Raw genomic sequence first — 19045 nt, 5'->3', positions numbered from 1 at the left:
TGTATAAAAAAATCACTTTTTGTTCACATATACCAGGGGTCGGGAACCTTTTTGGCTGAGAGCCAAAAAGCCAAATATTTTAAAATATATTTCTGTAAGAGCCATATAATATTTTTTTTAACACTGAACACAACTAAACATTTGCATTTTTAAGTAAGACCAACATTTCTAGAGTATAATAGGTATCTTATTCTTAGTAATAACATTGTTATTCTGAAGCTAACTGTGGAGGGGGCGTGGCCTGCGGGCCTGCAGCGACAGGTGCATAGAGGGCCCACCTGGGCCTTGTTATCTAATCACCTGTCGCTCTGTTATAAGCAGCAGCCAGGAGGAGAGACTGGGTTGGGGCTGGAAATACTATTGCTGAAAACTTATTGAAAAATAAAACAATATTGTAACCCTGAAACAAGCTCTCATGTCGGTGCTTGGGGGTCTGGAGAACCCCCAGGAGGGCAAGCCTCACACTTACCAATAATAAAGAAATAACTTCTTACCATTAACGCAACTTCTTGAACAGGTGCGGTAGAAAACGGATGGATGGATTAAAAATGCATGACAATGTTTTATATTTTGAACATTATTTTTAACACTGTGATTACAAGTGGAATTATTCATTACTTATCGTGTTAAGCAACGTCAGATCAGATTTATCCGAGAGCCAGATGCAGTCATCAAAAGAGCCACATCTGGCTCTAGAGCCATAGGTTCCCTACCCCTGACATATACAATAAAAATATATGCTTTTTTTTTTCGGTATTTACCTTCTAGGTAAAAAAAAAAGGCACATTTTAGTATTCAAGCCTACGGTTTTTCGATGACTTTCATTTTTGAAATTACCTTTCGAGTCAAAGCGGGCTGGGAGAAAATATTGCCAAAAATATCGGGGTTACAGTTAGTTTTTGTTTTATTATGGTTTATAGTGGTTAGTTTGTATGTTTAGCACCTAGAAATGCTGCAGATGCTTTTGTCTCACAATAAAGCTATATCCATTACTCGCCTTCTAAAATTTAGTGTTCATCTTCTTTATATTCGGGTTCAAAAATAGTACCACTATTTTCCCTTAGAGCAGTGGTACTTAACAGCAGTTTCATATGCGCATTCACCTAACCCTTCTTTATTGAAAAATAAAAGTTGTTGTTTTTTTTCAAATTCAAAACAAAGTTATATGTTGTTTTTTTACTGGGGCACAAAATGAACCACAACAAATTACACACCTGCAAATCAGATGGAAAATTAGAGGGAACATTTTTTTTAGGGGTATCCACAAAGTTTTTATTTGCGCGATGAGTCGGGCGTGTCTTGACCTCCGCCGAACCCCTGAGGCCGACTCACCGAACCCCTAGGGTTCGATCGAACCCAAGTTAAGAACCACTGCCTTAGAGCAATAGTGTCGCTGAACACAAGGCGGAAAAAATAATGACTGTGCATGTGTTGGTATTTTTATGAAGTTTATATATTTTTATCAATTTATCTGAGTACTATGTTTTTATGTTTTTATGTGTTATTATGAAATTGCACTTAAATTAGTTTGCTTGCAATTTTATTGTACAATGTACAAAGACAATAAAGATATTTAACTTCATTCTATCATAGTTTTTCCCAAAGTAATCTTTCCTGGCTCTCACAAAGTCTGCTCGATTGGCATTGTTGTTGATGGGGAAGAGATCTGTGGCCCCTCCTCTATTCTGTTATCTCTCAAAATGGCTCAATATTTTTTTTGTAAAATTGACACTATTTTGATCATATCTACTTATCTTTTGGTATGCAAATCCCAAATACAGATCAGCATGAACAAGAAGGTAAGAAAAGTTGCCTTTGAATAATATTGCGAAACAAAACGTCAAATAATATGTCTTACCTCGTGTCAGGCTTGTCTTAGTTTTTCCTCTGCATTTGTCTTTGCTTCCTGTCTTTAGGTCCTGTCAGCATTCTTATTTTGGTTATGTTTCCTGTTTGTCTCCCAGAGTGCTTTGTCCCCTCAGCATGGCTGATTGGCATATGGTCACACACCTGGTGTCAATCAGCCAGACAGTATTTAGACCTGTTTTGTCCTCCAGTCAGGCCTGGATAATTTTCGTGTTGATGTCACCATTACCCGTCAATGTCATTTCTACCTGACGTTCCTACAGGTCGTGTCAATGCAGTGTAGCGGTAAACTTTATTCGCTAGCTGTTTGTAGCTTACTGTCTTTTTGTAACGTGCTTCCATTTTTTTTTTTTATAGCCAAGTTTGTTATCCGCCTCGTGTGCGCCTTTTGTTTGTACCCTTTTGTTTTGTTCTTGTTTCAGTGTTTAATTAAATCATGTTTACTTGCTCAATGTCTGCCTCCTTCTCTGCATCTTGGGGTTTGTCACCAACTAACTCTGACACTTTGTACGCACACCATAATCATATTTGTGCAATCCATCAAGCGGTGTGGCTTCATAGCTTACAAAAATCATACTAAAACATTTTGACGGATTTTTGAGCGCCGTGTGTAATGTTCTTTATTTTCAATGGAATTTATACAATTGTGGTGTAGTTTACTTGAGGCATAACGCAGTCTACACATATCTCTTATGTGTGACTGCCATCATATTGCAGTCCACACGTATCTCTTATGGCCCTGTTATCAGGTGGTGACTTGTCCCGGGTGGACCCAGCCTTCCGCCTGGATGCAGCTGAGATAGGCTCCACCACCCCCAGTGTGACTCCAAAAGGAACAAGCGGTAGAAAATGGATGAATGGATGGACATGAAGATATATATGAAAATAGCTTCAATACAGAGGCAACTTGTTTTTTTCCGCTCTACTGCTACATTAAAAAGCTTAAAAAACACAAACAAAAAGTACAAAACGTTTGTGTGTGTGTATATATATATATATATACACATATATATATATATGTATGTATACAAACATTTGTACTTTTTGTTGTACAAATACATTATATATATATATATATATATATATATATATATATATACACAAACAAACCCCAAACTAGGGACGTAACAATATCCTGTATTAATGATTAATCAATCAATCAATGTTTGTTTATATAGCCCTAAATCACAAGTGTCTCAAAGGGCTGCACAAGCCAAAACAACATCCTTGGCTCAGATCCCACATCAGAGCAGGGAAAAACTCAACCCAACGGGACGCAATGTGGAACCTTGGAGGGGACCGCAGATGTAGGGATGCACGGATGAGTGGTCCTAAATTTGAACAGTCAGCCAACCTATCAATGCAGAAGAAGGGAGCAGAACAGAAAAAATACGGCAGATCAACTGGTCTACAACGGGGGTCTATTCAAAGGCGGGAGTATACAAATGAGTACATGAAGTTGAATGTGTAAAGATAATTATACGACATGGAGTTGAAACATTAACATTGATGTAAAAATGTGACAAAAATAAATAAAAAATGTGTTCCCTAGAGAGAAGTAAATTAATATCCAGGAGTGGTACAGGATGGTTAGACCATCCCACCTTTAAAAACTAGATATCATTAGTCAGCTGGAGGATGGTCTCCACTGCTTGGGTATTCTCCTGACGGAAGTCTTAAATGTTGGGTTTCGCACCGGAGAAACACGGTGTGTATATTGCCTGACCCTGACCGAGCCGATGAATCACGCTGCGGCGGAACAAAACCCAACGTGGGACTGGTGTTAACAAGGAGCGCGAGGCCAGCCCGGAACACAGGTAGCATCACCTTCTGCTGAGCATTAACAATTGAATAACAGACACCGCGGGGACGCGCCCCTTCCAGCTCGCCGCACCGCAGCGCTGCACGGCGAGATAAAAACAGGTTGCGGTATTAGCAAACAACCATGCGTCCTCGCCTTTTTTGTGCTGACTGGGCGACTCGTTGTTTCCGACGAGGAGTCTCGTTTGGTCTGCTGCCTTCTCGGTTATCAAATGCAAATATGGGAAATATGTATTTGGAAATAAGGCGCTCCGAGTTCAAGGGTGTGCTAATTCAACGGGAGATTTGAGACGGAAACTTTGTCCTAAACAGAAGCCAATACTTTATATGACATGTATCTGCTGTTTTCAATGTAAACAGTACAATATATATGACTATCTCAGAAAAATAGAATCATGTGATGAAGTCGTTTATTTTCTGTAATACAATTAAAAACATGAAAATGTCATACATTCTGGATTCATTACACATCAACTGAAATATTGCAAGCTTTTTATTATTTTAATATTGCTGATTATGGCATACAGTTTAAGAAAACTGAAAAATCCTATGTCCAAAAATGTGAATATTTCCTCAGACCAAGTAAAAAAGCAAGATTTATAACAGCAAAACAAAATCAAACATTTGAAAATGTCAATTAATGCACTCAGTACTTGGTCGGGAATCATTTTGCATGGATTACTGCATCAATGCGGCGTGGCATGGAGGCAATCGGCCTGTGGCATTGCTGAGGTGTTATGGATGCCCAGGATGCTTCAATAGCGGCCTTCAGCTCATTTGCATTAAAGGGTCTGGTGTCTTTCAGCTTCTTCTTCACAATACCCAACAAATTATCTATGGGGTTTAGGTCAGGGGAGTTGGCAGGCCAATGGAGGACAGTAATGCCATGGTCAGTACAGCAGTTACTGCTGGTTTTGGCACTGTGAGCAGGTGCCGGATCATGCTAGAAAATGAAATCATCATCTCCATAGAGCTTTACAACAGATGGAAGCATGTACACAGCTGCATTGACTCTGGACTTGATGAAACACAGTGGACCAAAACCAGCAGCTGACATGGCTCCCCAAACAAACCATTGCTGACTGAGGAAACTTCCTTTGTCTAGAGTTCAGGAGCGGTTTGACCATGGGAATAAGGCTATTGAAGCTGTATCTGTTGAAAAGCTCTATGGAGATGATGATTTAATTTTCCAGCATGATCTGGCACCTGCTCACAGTGCCAAAACCAGCAGTAACTGGTGTACTGACCATAGCATTACTGTCCTCCATTGGCCTGCCAACTCTCCTGACCTAAACCCCATAGAGAATTTGTGGGTTATTGTGAAGAAGAAGCTGAAAGACACCAGGCCCAATAATGCAAATTAGCTGAAGGCCGCTATTGAAGCATCCTGGGTATCCATAACACCTCAGCAATGCCACAGGCCGATTGCCTCCATGCCACACCGCATTTGTCATGCCTGTAAATCAGGTTTACGTTTGGTCATGTTTTGTTTTGTTTTTGGACTCTTGCTTCACGTTTTGCACTTCCTGGTTTTGTTTGTTTCCATGCCAACCCATTAGTTTCCACCGCGTCCCCTTAGTCACGCCCCGATCCTCAGCCTCTCACGCCTGTTTCTAATTACCCCAGCAGTATTTAAGTCATTTGTTTTCCTTTCCTTGGGCTGGCTACTTTACCTACTGGACTGTGTTGAACCCTCATGACCACACACGCTACCCATGCTGCACCTCCTTCATGCCCTCGTTTATCTGCTTCATGCCTTGCTACGCTGTTCATTTTGTCCAAGTAAGTCTTTGTTTATAGTTCATAGCCAATTGTTTTTGTGCGAAGTCCTTTAGTTTATGTCCATCATTTCATGCCACCGAGCAGGTGTTTTTGTTTCACGTTTGTACTGTGTAGCCAAGTTTTGTACCTCCATTGTGAGCGCCTTTTGTTGTTTGTTTATTAAATTAATATCATGTACTCACGTCCACGCCTCGCTTGTGCTGATCCTCATCTGCGTCGTAGAAACAATCCACGCCCAAGCCAAGCAGTGACAGCATTGATGCAGTAATCCGTGCAAAAGGATTCCTAACCAAGTATTGAGTGCATTAATTGACATTTTCAAATGTTTGATTTTGTTTTGCTGTTATAAATCTTTTTTTTTTACTTGGTCTGAGGAAATATTAAATTTTTTTAAGATAGGATTTGTGAGTTTTTTTAAGCAGTATGCCATAATCACCAATATTAAAATGTTTGCGATAATTCAGTTGGTGTGTAATGAATCCAGAATGTATGACATTTTCATGTTCTTAGTAGCATTACGGAAAACAAAGGACTTTATGACAATATTCTAATTTTCTGAGACTGTCCTGTATATATATATAGAGAGAGAGAGAGAGAGAGAGAGAGAGAGAGAGAGAGAGAGAGAGAGAGAGACACGCACAAATATTACAATAAAATATGTATAAAAATATATATATATGTGTATATATATATATGTGTGTATATATATATATATATATATATATATTTGCTGTTATAAATCTTTTTTTTTTACTTGGTCTGAGGAAATATTCAAATTTTTTAAGATAGGATTTTTTAGTTTTTTTAAGCAGTATGCCATAATCAGCAATATTAAAATAATAAAAGGCTTGCAATAATTCAGTTGATGTGTAATGAATCCAGAATGTATGACATTTCCATGTTTTTAGTTGCATTACGGAAAATAAAGGACTTTATCACAATATTCCAATTTTCTGAGACACTCCTGTGTGTGTGTGTGTATGTATGTATGTATGTATATATATATATATATATATATATATATATATATATATATATATATATATATATATATATATATATATATATATATATATATATATATATATATATATATATGTGTGTTTATATGGCCCTGCGATGCGATATATATATATATATATATATATATAGCATCGCAGGGCCATATAAACACACACACACACATATATATATATATATAGATATATGTATATATATATATATATATATATATATAGAGATATATGTATATATATATATATATATATATATATATATATATATATATATATATATATATATATATATATATATATATATATATATATATATATATATATATATATATATATGAGCACAAAAAATACAAAAAAAAATAATATATATATATATACGCACAAAAAATACAATAAAACAAAATATATGTATATATATATATATATATATATATATATATATAATATATATAGTATGAGCTATAATAGATAGATAGTACTTTATTGATTCCTTCAGGAGAGTTCCTTCAGGAAAATTAAAATTCCAGCAGCAGTGTAGTACAGAGTTGAGATCAATTTAAATAAAAGTAAAAAGTAAATAATGGGGGTTTAAATGGAAACAAAGTAGAGAAATATTACAATAAGAATAAAAACTAAAAAGCAACAATGGGAATAAAAATATAACAGTAAAATAAGAATATAACAAGACAAAGTAGGCAGTAGTGACCATGTTATGAAAACGTATAATATGACTATTTGAGTATAATATGAGTATAATATGACTCCTTTAATGGGCCCTATAATCCGGTACGACCCATATATGGAAAAAATATTTAAAAATTAGACCATATATCGGCAGTGCGCCTTATAATCCGGTGCGCTTTATGATCCGGAAAACTCTGTAGTCCCGCTAACTCGGTCGAATGTAATCGCAGAGTATGAACACACGCGTTCAAACGGCTCCCCAAGTTATCGTTCATGGCAAACACGACTCGCCGGTTAATAATATCAAGCTCGTGTTAATGTTAGCCGCGCTTTAAATGAAGCGAAGCCGACAAGCCAGCTGCTTTCTTTGTTATGAAAATGTGTGTTCTAATGAGATCGGGCAGGTATTCACGGCGTCCATATGCACCGGCCATGCCCATGGGCAAGACTCCACTGGTGTATTTAGCAAGAGTGGAGGGTGTGTGTGTGTGTGGGGGGGTTGAGATTCCAACACCATCTGTGCAGGAGCATCTTAATTCAGCAGAGGATGACGGAGAATTCCATTCACCTTGTGGGTAAACTTTGGAAGCTCAGATTTATTAGCGTCACTTAACTCCACGCCGAAACATGACTCTTTGGGATTAATGGCTGTTTATCATTCCTCCTGTTTGTTTGTGAGCAGAATACAAAGTACTGTCAATAAAAATATCATGTTCTTTTTTAATGTTTTAAATCTGGGTACACAGCTAAAACCAAAATATTTTAACTTTCTGAACCATACATGTCCAAAACATGGTTACACGATCAATTTCTTCTAATAAAACAACATTTGTAAATAATAGATGCATGAGTGCTGTGTGATATGTCCGGTATATAAGAAGCACATACATAAGCATACCGTTGTGATCAAAAGTCTACATACACTTGTAAAGAACATAATGTCGTGGCTGTCTTGAGTTTCCAATCATTTTGACGACTCTTATTTTTTCGTGATAGAGTTTTCTCCTCCAAACATATTGCTCGGTATTGTTTTTGTTTCATCTGACATCAAATAGATTAAGATAAGACCCTCTGGACTAAAGTTCTGTGGTCAGATGAAACAAAAATGGAGCCGTTTGGCCACAATACCCAGCAATGTGTTCGGAAGAGAAAAAGTGAGGCCTTTAATCCCAGGAACACCACACCTACCGTCAAGTATGGTGGTGGTAGTATTATGCTCCGGGCCTGTTTTGCTGCCAATGGAACTGGTGCTTTACAGAGGGTAAATGGGACAATGACAACGGAGGATTGCCTCCAAAGGGTGAGAGTTAGGGTTGGGGTTTGGGTTACTATGTATTATATATTGTTTTTCCGGCTGGAAATTTTGGACATCACTCGCTGAGAAATAGCTCCGTGCCTGCCTACTTTATGGGTTATAGATAAACCTATGGATAACGGAGACATATATAATAGTCTCCTTTTCAGGTGAGAGAGGACGATAAAGGGTTAGGGGTTTAGGTTAGGGTTAGGTTTACTACGTATTATATAATATATATTGTTTGTCTGGCTGGAAATTTTGGACATTACTACTTCCTTTAGTTTTGAAGCAATGCATGATGGGAATCCGGATGTTGTGTGTCAGTGTATGAACATGCTGGCTGGAATGAACACACCTTGACAAATAGCTCCGTGCCTTCCTACTTTATGGGTCAGGGGTCGGGAACCTTTTTGGCTGAGAGAGCCAAGAAGCCAAATATTTTAAAATGTATTCCCTTAAGAGTCGTAAAATATTTTTTTAACACTGAACACAACTAAACGAGTGCATTTTTAAGTAAGACTAACATTTCTAGAGTATAATAGGTCTATTATTATTTGTAATAACATTGTTATTCTGAAGCTAACTGTGGAGGGGGCGTGGCCTGCGGGCCTGCAGCGAAGCGGGGTGTTTCCAGGACCAGACTTGAAATCAGCGACAGGTGCATAGACGGCCCACCTGGGCCTTGTTACTTAATCACCTGTCACTCTGTTATAAGCAGGGTTGGGGCTGGAGCCAGAGCGCGAGCGAGAACGAAAGAGAAAAAGACAAATTGCTGGAAAGCAACTGAGAGACTTATTGAAAAATAAAACAATATTGTAACCCTGAAACAGGCTCTCATGTAGGTTCTTGGTGGTCTGAAGAACCCCCAGGAGGGCAAGCCCCACACTAACCAATAATAAATAAATAACTTCTTACCATCAACGCAACTTCTTGAACAAGTGCGGTAGAAAACGGATGGATGGATTAAAAATGCACGAGGATGTTATATATTTTGAACATCATTTTGAACACTGATTACAAGTGGAATCATCCATTATTTATCGTGTTAAGCAGAGTCAGCTCAAATTTACCTTAGAGCCGGATGCAGTCATCAAAAGAGCCACATCTGGCTCCCGAGCCATAGGTTCCCTACCCCTGTTATGGGTCATAGATAAATTTATGGATATCCATTCATCCATTTCCTTCCGCATATTTATTTTGGGGTCGCGGGGGCACTGGACCCTTTCCCCCATTAGAATCAGGCGGAAGGCAGCGTACACCCTGGACAAGTCGCTATCTCATCGCAGAAAACTATGGATAGACACATATATAATAGTCTCCTTTTCAAGTGAGAGAGGACGCTAAAGGCTGTGCCTTTAAGGCACGCCCCCAATATTTTTGTCCGGCTGGGAATCGGAAGACATTCGGGAGAATGACTTTCCTGGGAGATTTTCAGGAGAGGCACTGAAATTCGGGAGTCTCCCGGAAAATTGGGGAGGGTTGGCAAGTATGGTTGGGTGTTCCAATAGGACAATGACCCAAAACACACGTCAAAAGTGGTAAAGGAATGGCTAAATCCGGCTAGAATGAAGGTTTTAGAATGCCCTTCCCCGTGTGGACAATGCTGAAGAAACAAGTCAGAAAACTGAACTGCACCAAGTTCATCAAGAGGAGTGGTCAACAATTCAAGCAGAAGCTTGTGGATGGCCACCTAGAGGGTGGAAATGTAACCAAAACATTAAAGGCCTACTGAAATGAGATGTTCTTATATAAAAAGGGGATAGCAGGTCCATTTTATGTGTCATACGTGATCATTTCGCGATATTACCATATTTTTGTTGGAAGGATTTAGTAGAGAACATCGACGATAAAGTTCCGAACTTTTGGTCGCTAATAAAAAAGCCTTGCCTGTACCGGAAGTAGCAGACGTGTGTGCGTGACGTCACAGGTTGCGGAGCTCTTCACATCTGAACATTGTTTACAATCATGGCCACCAGCAGCCAGAGCGATTCGGACCGAGAAAGCGACGATTCCACCATTAATTTGAGCGAGGATGAAAGACTCGTGGATGAGGAAAGTGAGAGTGAAGGACTAGAAAAAAAAAAAGACGAGGGCAGTGGGAGCGATTCAGATGTTAGACACATTTACTATGATAATTCTGCTTATTGTGTTACTAGTGTTTTAGTGAGATTATATGAAAGTCGGAGGGGTGTGGCCACGGGTGTGGTGACCGCCAGTGTCTCCGAGGGAAGCCAAGTTTCTCGACGAGGCGACGGCAGCCGGGCTGAGATTTTTTATTTTTTTCCCTCCTCCATGGTGTAAGCATCGGACAGTCGGGAGCGGCCTGTGGGAGGAGGCAAGAGAGTCCGCAGCTGCAGGACGAACGACGTAAGCTCTCTGCTCATGTCTAAAGTAAGAGCTGACTTATTACCACCATTTTCTCACTGAAACCTGCCGGTTGACATGTGGTAGAAAACCATGTTCGCTTGACCGCTCTGTTCCATAGTAAAGCTTCACCGTCATCTTTCGGGCATGTAAACAAGGAAACGACGGCTGTGTTTGTGTTGCTATAGGCGGCCGCAATACACCCATTCCCACCTACATCTTTCTTCTTTGACGTCTCCATTATTAATTGAACAAATTGCAAAAGATTCAGCAACACAGTTGTACAGAATACTGTGGAATTATGCGATTAAAGCAGACTACTTATAGCTGGGATCGGTGCTTGACCAAAATGTCCGTTACAATCCGTGACGTTATCCGCGATGTTTTCAGCAGGATCATTCACGCGGAATTTAAAATTGCAACTTAGTAAACTAACCTGGCCATATCGGCATGTGTTGCAATGTTAAGATTTCATCATTGATATATTTTGAATTGAACTGAAATATTTATTTCAAACCTGCACAGCACAACTAAACAGTTTTTTTTTGTTTTTTTTTAATTTTGGCAGAGATATTAATGCAACGCTTGAAAAGGGGTTGAATGAAGCAGATGCTTATAATATCCCAACCCCTCTCACTCATTCCACATTTAACATAATCAATATAATACAACAACAATACTCTATAAACAAAAACAGGAAAAACTCCTGCACACAACTGCAAGGCATACTGGGTGACACAGAGTACACTAATGGTTGTGATATAAACAATTTTAACACTCTTAGTAGTATGCTCCACGCTGTGAAGCCACACCAAACAAGATTGACAAACACATTTCGGGAGAACATCCTCCCAGTAACACAACATAAACGCAACACAACAAATACCCATAACCCTTTGTATCCATGACAGTTCCTGACTATTTTATACACCCCGCGGATACAAAGGATTCTGGGTATTTGCTGTGTTGCGTTCATGTTGTGTTACTGTGAGGATGTTCACCCGAAATGTGTTTGCCAATCTTGTTTGGTGTGGCTTCACAGCGTGGCGCATATTAGTAAGTGTTAAATCACAACCATTAGTGGACTCTGGATCACCCAGTATGCCTAACAATCTTGTACGTGTGATTGCGGAAGCTGCACTCAACATGTTGCCGGACTAACAATCAGTTTGTACATGTGGTTGAAGGTGTCAAAGGCAATGGCTTCACAGCACGCCCTTATTCTTGTCATCGGGATGAACGCCAATTGATATTCACGAGAACGTTTGCGGCTCCAATTGTCTTCGTTACTCTGTGAAACGGGTTTAAATAGCTTTGTGAGTGGTAAAGGTGACCGATTTTTGATGTATTTCAGCGGGCGGTTGCGGGTCTGATAAAATGTTGGTTCGGGTGGACGGCGGGTGGATGACGACTTTGGTGATGCGGTTGTGGATGATGTAATTGCCTATCCTGTACACTAACAATAATATGAGACAAGACAAGGCGAAACAAAACACACACACGGGCCCAAACACTCTGACCATACACCTTTTTCCCATGGCTCTGTGCTGAGGGCCTCACTCTCTTTCCTCCTCGTACTTGTTCAGTACTTCTTTTTTAAACAGTGTTTTAAATTGAATCATGCTAGAACGTATTTGTAACTTGTTCCCTAAGTTGTTCCACGGATTGACTCCAGGCACTGAAATGGATTTAAAGTTGTTCTAAATTTAGGCAAATATAATTTGTTGTTTTCTCTGAAACTGTAACTATGGTGATCATCTCTATCATGGAATAGGTTTGTATATTGGATGGTAGAGAGTACCAGACTGCGTGGTTGGTAGTAGTGGGTTTTAGTAGGCCTTTAACATCGCTGTATACTTTTGACCAAGCACATTTGCTCACATTTTCAGTAGACCCATAATAAATCCATTAAAGAACCAAACTTTTTGAATGTTTTTTTTTTGTGACCAACAAGTATGTGCTCCAATCACTCAATCACAAAAAAACAAGGGTTTTAGTAAGGATTGGAAACCCAAGACAGCCATGATATTATGTACTTTAGAAGTGTGCGTTCAAAGAACTCCGGCTTATTAGTGATTCCCAAAGCCCAAAAAAAGTCTGCGGGCTATTGAGCGTTTTCTATTGGGTTCCAGTACTCTGGAATGCCCTCCCGGTAACAGTTCGAGATGCCACCTCAGTAGAAGCATTGAAGTCTCACCTTAATACTCTAGCCTTTAAATAGACTCCCTTTTTAGACCAGTTGATCTGCCGTTTCTTTTCTTTTTCTCCTATGTCCCACTCTCCCTTGTGGAGGGGGTCTGGTCCGATAGCCATGGATGACGTACTGGCTGTTCAGAGTCGGGACCCAGGATGGACCGCTCGTCCAGAGTCGGGACCCAGGATGGACCGCTCGCCTGTGTATCGGCTTGGGATATCCCTGCGCTGCTGATCCGCCTCCGCTTGGGATGGTTTCCTGTTGGATCCGCTTTGGACTGGACTCTCGCGGCTGTGTTGGATCCACTATGGATTGAACTTTCACAGTAGCATGTGAGACCCGCTCGACATGCATTGCTTTCGTCCTCTCCAAGGTTCTCATAGTCATTATTGTCACCGACGTCCCACTGGGTGTGAGTTTTCCTTGCCCTTAGGTGGGCCTACCGAGGATGTCGTAGTGGTTTGTGTAGCCCTTTGAGACAGTAGTGATTTAGGGCTATATAAGTAAACATTGATTGATGGACTGGACTGTCACAATATTATGTTAGATCCACTATGGACTGGACTCACACTATTATGTTAGATCCACTATGGACTGGACTCACACTATTATGTTAGACCCACTCTGGACTTGACTCTCACTATTATGTTAGATCTAGTATGGACTGGACTCTCATTATTATATTAGACCCACTATGGACTGTGATTTATTGATGTAAACTTTTGACCAGGACTGTAAGTCGGTCATTGGTACGGGCGGAATTCACCTGGCGCTGATAAAATCGGCGCAGTTGGTTTTAAAACATGTCAATCCTAGCATGAACCTGAACAACATGAACCATGAACGGTCCACACATGTAAAGTAAGACTCTGATTCCAGGGTAACAAAAAAAAAACATTCCGCGGGGAGATTGACGGTAATAGGCTTTTCTGACGCCACACCGAGACGTTTTAACGACGGACAAATCCCTTACCTATGCCAGTAAAACATGTAAAAGCCATCATTTCCCCCGGTTTGGTATTACAACTGTCTCAGCGCTAATTCCCAGACATCTCATTCCGAGTCTTACCTTTGTAATATTCCTAATGAGCCTCTAAGCTCGGAGATCCCTCGTTCAGCCGTGTTCCACCTTCCCTTTGATCCTGGCGATCCGTTTCCCAGCATCCTCTGGGGTGGGTCCATGCCCGGTGCTACCTGACTGATAGGAAAAGTCAGTCTCTACCAAACTCCACCTAGAAAAATGTCAAGAGGAGACTTCAGTTGCTTGCGGAAGCTTCACCAGACAATTGATTGACTTTATTCTCGATATTTTTAGCTTAATCTTCCCTAGATTAAATTTAAAGGGGTCATATTGTACCATATGTCTCAGCAAGAAATCTGCCTTCAAAGAACTCCGGCTTATTAGTGATTCCCAAAGCCCAAAAAAGTTTGCGAGCTATAGAGCGTTTTATATTGGGGCTCCAGTACTCTGGCTATGTTCGGAAGAGAAAAAGTGAGGCCTTTAATCCCAGGAACACCACACCTACCGTCAAGTATGGTGGTGGTAGTATTATGCTCCGGGCCTTTTTTGCTGCCAATGGAACTGGTGCTTTACAGAGGGTAAATGGGACAATGAAAACGGAGGATTACCTCCAAAGGGTGAGAGTTAGGGTTGGGGTTAGGGTTTGGGTTACTATATATTATATATTGTTTTTCCGGCTGGAAATTTTGGACATCACTCGCTGAGAAATAGCTCCCTGCCTTCCTACTTGATGGGTTATAGATAAACCTATGGATAAAGGAGACATATATAATTGTCTCATTTTCAGGTGAGAGAGGACGATAAAGGGTTAGGGGTTGGAGTTTTGGGTTTGGGTGGGGATAGGGTTAGGTTTAGGGTAGGGGTTAGGGTAAGGTTTATAATATCTTGTATAATATATATTGTTTTTCCAGCTGGAAATTTTGATTATCATTACTTGCCGTAGTTTTGAAGCAATGCATGATGGGAATCCGGATGTTGTGTGTATAAACCTATGGATAACGGAGACATATATAATAAGTGAAGTATATTTATATAGCGCTTTTTCTCGAGTGACTCAAAGCGCTTTACATAGTGAAACCCAATATCTAATTTTTACATTTAAACCAGTGTGGGTGGCACTGGGAGCAGGTGGGTAAAGTGTCTTGCCCAAGGACACAACGGCAGTGACTAGGATGGCGGAAGCGGGGATTGAACCTGCAACTCTCAAGTTGCTGACACGGGCACTCTACCAACCGAGCTATACCGGTATAGCTATATAGTCTCCTTTTCAGGTGAGAGAGGACGATAAAGGGTTAGGGGTTTAGGTTAGGGTTATTATACATTATATAATATATATTGTTTGTCCTGCTGGAAATTTTGGACATGACTACTTGCTGTGGTTTTGAAGCAATGCATGATGGGAATCCGGATGTTGTGTGTTAGTGTATTAACGTGCCGGCTGGAATGTACTCTGGAATGCCTCAGAAGAAGCATTGAAGTCCCATATTAAAACTCATTTGTATACTCTAGCCCAGGGGTAGGGAACCTATGGCTCTCGAGCCAGATGTGGCTCTTTTGATGACCGCAACTGGCTCGCAAATAAATCTTAGCTGATGTTGCTTAACACGATAAGTAATTAATAATTCCGCTGGTAATCACAGTGTTAAAAATAACGTTCAAAATATAAAACATTCTCATGGATTTTCATCCATCCATCCGTTTCTATCGCACCTGTTCAAGATGTCGCAATAATGGTCAAAAGTATTTTATTTATTACTGGTTACCTTCAGAATAACAATGTTATTAACCTTCCTCTTGTGTTAGCTTTCTGTTACCATCTCTTATGTTAACGGGTCGGTTTTGACCCATGTCTTCAATCAGCTGTAAAATACACTAAAAACAATTATCTATCATCCAATTTGTTTCTCATCTCTTGGTTACCTCGTTAGGCTTCCTTATCCTTGAAAATATTGGTTTTAATATTTTTGGTTTAGGCCATTGGGCCTTTTTTTGTCAGTATACCCCTCCATTTCAATTTTAAAAAAATGTAAAACGAACCTCAAAAGTATCATATACATAAAAAAAAAGTTGTTGTGATACCTAACTATCACTAAGGGGTATTAGAACACATCTCTTAAATAAATGTGTTTTATTTATTTTTTCATTTTAAGAATTTCGACCCATATATATTTACTTCAAGAAAAAGGCTAAAAAGTATTTTTTTCAGCAACAGAAATCCAACATCAAACAACAACCAATCAAGCAAATGAAACCAAGAGAAATAGATTACTAGTTCCAAAACTAATAAAAAACAAAATCAGAGTGGCAAAAAGTGACACTTTTAGTGTCCGTCTTTTGTTTGTTTTTGTACAGTATAACTAGGTAAATTGAGAATCCACCAAAGCTCACATGACTGGGAGAGGAGCTGGCTGTCAGTGTGTTCAGTTTTGGCTCTTATCATTGCTTTATCTTATTTTTATAACTGGGTCAAAACCGACCCTAACAACACCAAGGGCATAATTTCTACCAGAGCATTTTATAATTTAGTGAAAAAATTTTAAATGTTTTATTTTGTTGACAAAGAGGTTCCTGACAAAGTCAAAAAGCTTTGATGCAAAAAAATAAATGTGGTGTTTTTATGCATTTACAAACTAAAACGGGTCGGTGCCGACCCTAACACAAGATCAATCAATCAATCAATGTTTATTTATATAGCCCCAAATCACAAATGTCTCAAAGGACTGCACAAATCATTACGACTACAACATCCTCGGAAGAACCCACAAAAGGGCAAGGAAAACTCACACCCAGTGGGCAGGGAGAATTCACATCCAGTGGGACGCCAGTGACAATACTGACTATGAGAAACCTTGGGGAGGACCTCAGATGTGGGCAACCCCCCCTCTCTAGGGGACCGAAAGCAATGGATGTCGAGCGGGTCTAACATGATACTGTGAAAGTTCAATCCATAGTGGCTCCAACACAGCCGCGAGAGTTCAGTTCAAGCGGATCCAAGACAGCAGCGAGAGTCCCGTCCACAGGAAACCATCTCAAGCGGATCAGCAGCGTAGAGATGTCCCCAACCGATACAGGCGAGCGGTCCATCCTGGGTCCCGATGAGCGGTCCATCCTGGGTCTCGACTCTGGACAGCCAGTACTTCATCCATGGTCATCGGACCGGACCCCCTCCACAAGGGAGGGGGGGGACATAGGAGAAAGAAAAGAAGCGGTAGATCAACTGGTCTAAAAAGGAGGTCTATTTAAAGGCTAGAGTATACAGATGAGTTTTAAGGTGAGACTTAAATGCTTCTACTGAGGTAGCATCTCGAACTGTTACCGGGAGGGCATTCCAGAGTACTGGAGCCCGAACGGAAAACGCTCTATAGCCCGCAGACTTTTTTTGGGCTCTAGGAATCACTAATAAGCCGGAGTCTTTTGAACGCAGATTTCTTGCTGGGACATATGGTACAATACAATCGGCAAGATAGGCTGGAGCTAGACCGTGTAGTATTTTATACGTAAGTAGTAAAACCTTAAAGTCACATCTTAAGTGCACAGGAAGCCAGTACAGGCGTAATGTGATCAAACTTTCTTGTTCTTGTCAAAACTCTAGCAGCCGCATTTTGTACCAACTGTAATCTTTTAATGCTAGACATGGGGAGACCCGAAAATAATACGTTACAGTAATCGAGACGAGACGTAACAAACGCATGGATAATGATCTCGGCGTCTTTAGTGGACAAAATGAGCGAATTTTAGCGATATTACGGAGATGAAAGAAGGCCGTTTTGGTAAGACGAAAGGTTAAAGAGAATAAAAGTTGTTGTAATCAGGGAAAGTCCAAATAAAAGAAGAGGCATAGAATTCTCTTGTCAGAGCGTGGGACGACACCGTACAAAAAGGTACAGGTCCCCCGCGTTTCTCCTCATTGAGTTAAATGAATCCTGTCTCTGTTTAATTCCTTGCTTCTTGTCTGTTAATAGATGTCATCAGTGTTTAAACTGACAGTTGTATTCAGTGTTAAAAATATTACACGGCTCTCACGGAAATACATTTGAAAATATTTGGCTTTCATGCCTCTCTCAGCCAAAAGGTTCCCGACCCCTGCTCTGGCCTTTAAATCAGGGGTCACAAACTCAATGTACCTGGGGGCCACTGGATGCAGAAACTGGGGTGAGGCTTGGCCGCAAAAATAGATTTCTTCAAAAATCTAACATGCACTTTTTGACGAATTCACCTTCTATGAACGGATTTCCCGCCTTAGCAACATACTTGCCAATCTCACGATTTTTTCCTGTATTTTCAGTGCACCTCCCGACAATCCCGAATTTTTCCCAATTTTTACCCGGCCGACATTATTAAAGGGGAACATTATCGCAATTTCAAAAGGGTTCAAAACAATAAAAATCAGTTCCCAGTGGCTTGTTGTATTTTTTGAATTTTTTTTCAAAATTTTACCGGTCCCGGAATATCCCTAAACATTTTTTTAAAGTGCTTGATTTTCGCTATTTGCGATGCGACCGTCCATTTCCCTGTGACGTCATACAGGGCTGCTAATGTAAACAAACAATGGCGAATAGCACAGCAAGATATAGTCCGTCGTGTCCTTGAGCAAGACACTTCACCCTTGCTCCTGATGGGTGGTGGTTAGGGCCTTGCATGGTGTGAATGTGTGTGTGAATGTGGAAATAGCGTCCAAGCGCTTGAAGGTAGAAAAGCACTATACAAGTACAACCCATTTATCATTTATAACCCGTTCTCAAGCAATGGCGATAAAAACTATTCTGATTTTGATGTGGGAATTTGAGGTTTTTATGACGTTCAAATCCCTCCGACTTCACTAAGCGGCGAGTCGCAGACAGATATTAATTAGCAAATGCGCGGGCTGTGATACGCTCACATCTAAACGTTCCCAGCATTCGAGTTGGAAGCAGATCTGGACATGCATCGCCTGTGAAATATTTTTCAAAGACCAAAAACCAGGACAGCTGCAACGGACAACAAACGGGATTTTTCTTTTT

General features: G+C 40.2%; 1 long non-coding RNA gene across 2 annotated transcripts in view; it reads right to left on the bottom strand.

Annotated features, from left to right (window-relative positions):
• Positions 1–19045, bottom strand: part of LOC133543084 (uncharacterized) — a 172488-nt gene that overhangs the window by 136688 nt on the left and 16755 nt on the right. For both annotated transcript variants that reach the window (XR_009804297.1, XR_009804298.1), the window contains exon 2: positions 14094–14256. This is a non-coding gene — a long non-coding RNA (uncharacterized LOC133543084). The remainder of the gene's footprint in view (positions 1–14093; positions 14257–19045) is intronic.

This window comes from Nerophis ophidion, linkage group LG25, assembly GCF_033978795.1.
Source record: "Nerophis ophidion isolate RoL-2023_Sa linkage group LG25, RoL_Noph_v1.0, whole genome shotgun sequence".
Classification (NCBI taxonomy): domain Eukaryota; kingdom Metazoa; phylum Chordata; class Actinopteri; order Syngnathiformes; family Syngnathidae; genus Nerophis; species Nerophis ophidion.
This window is presented reverse-complemented; position numbering and strand designations above follow the sequence as displayed.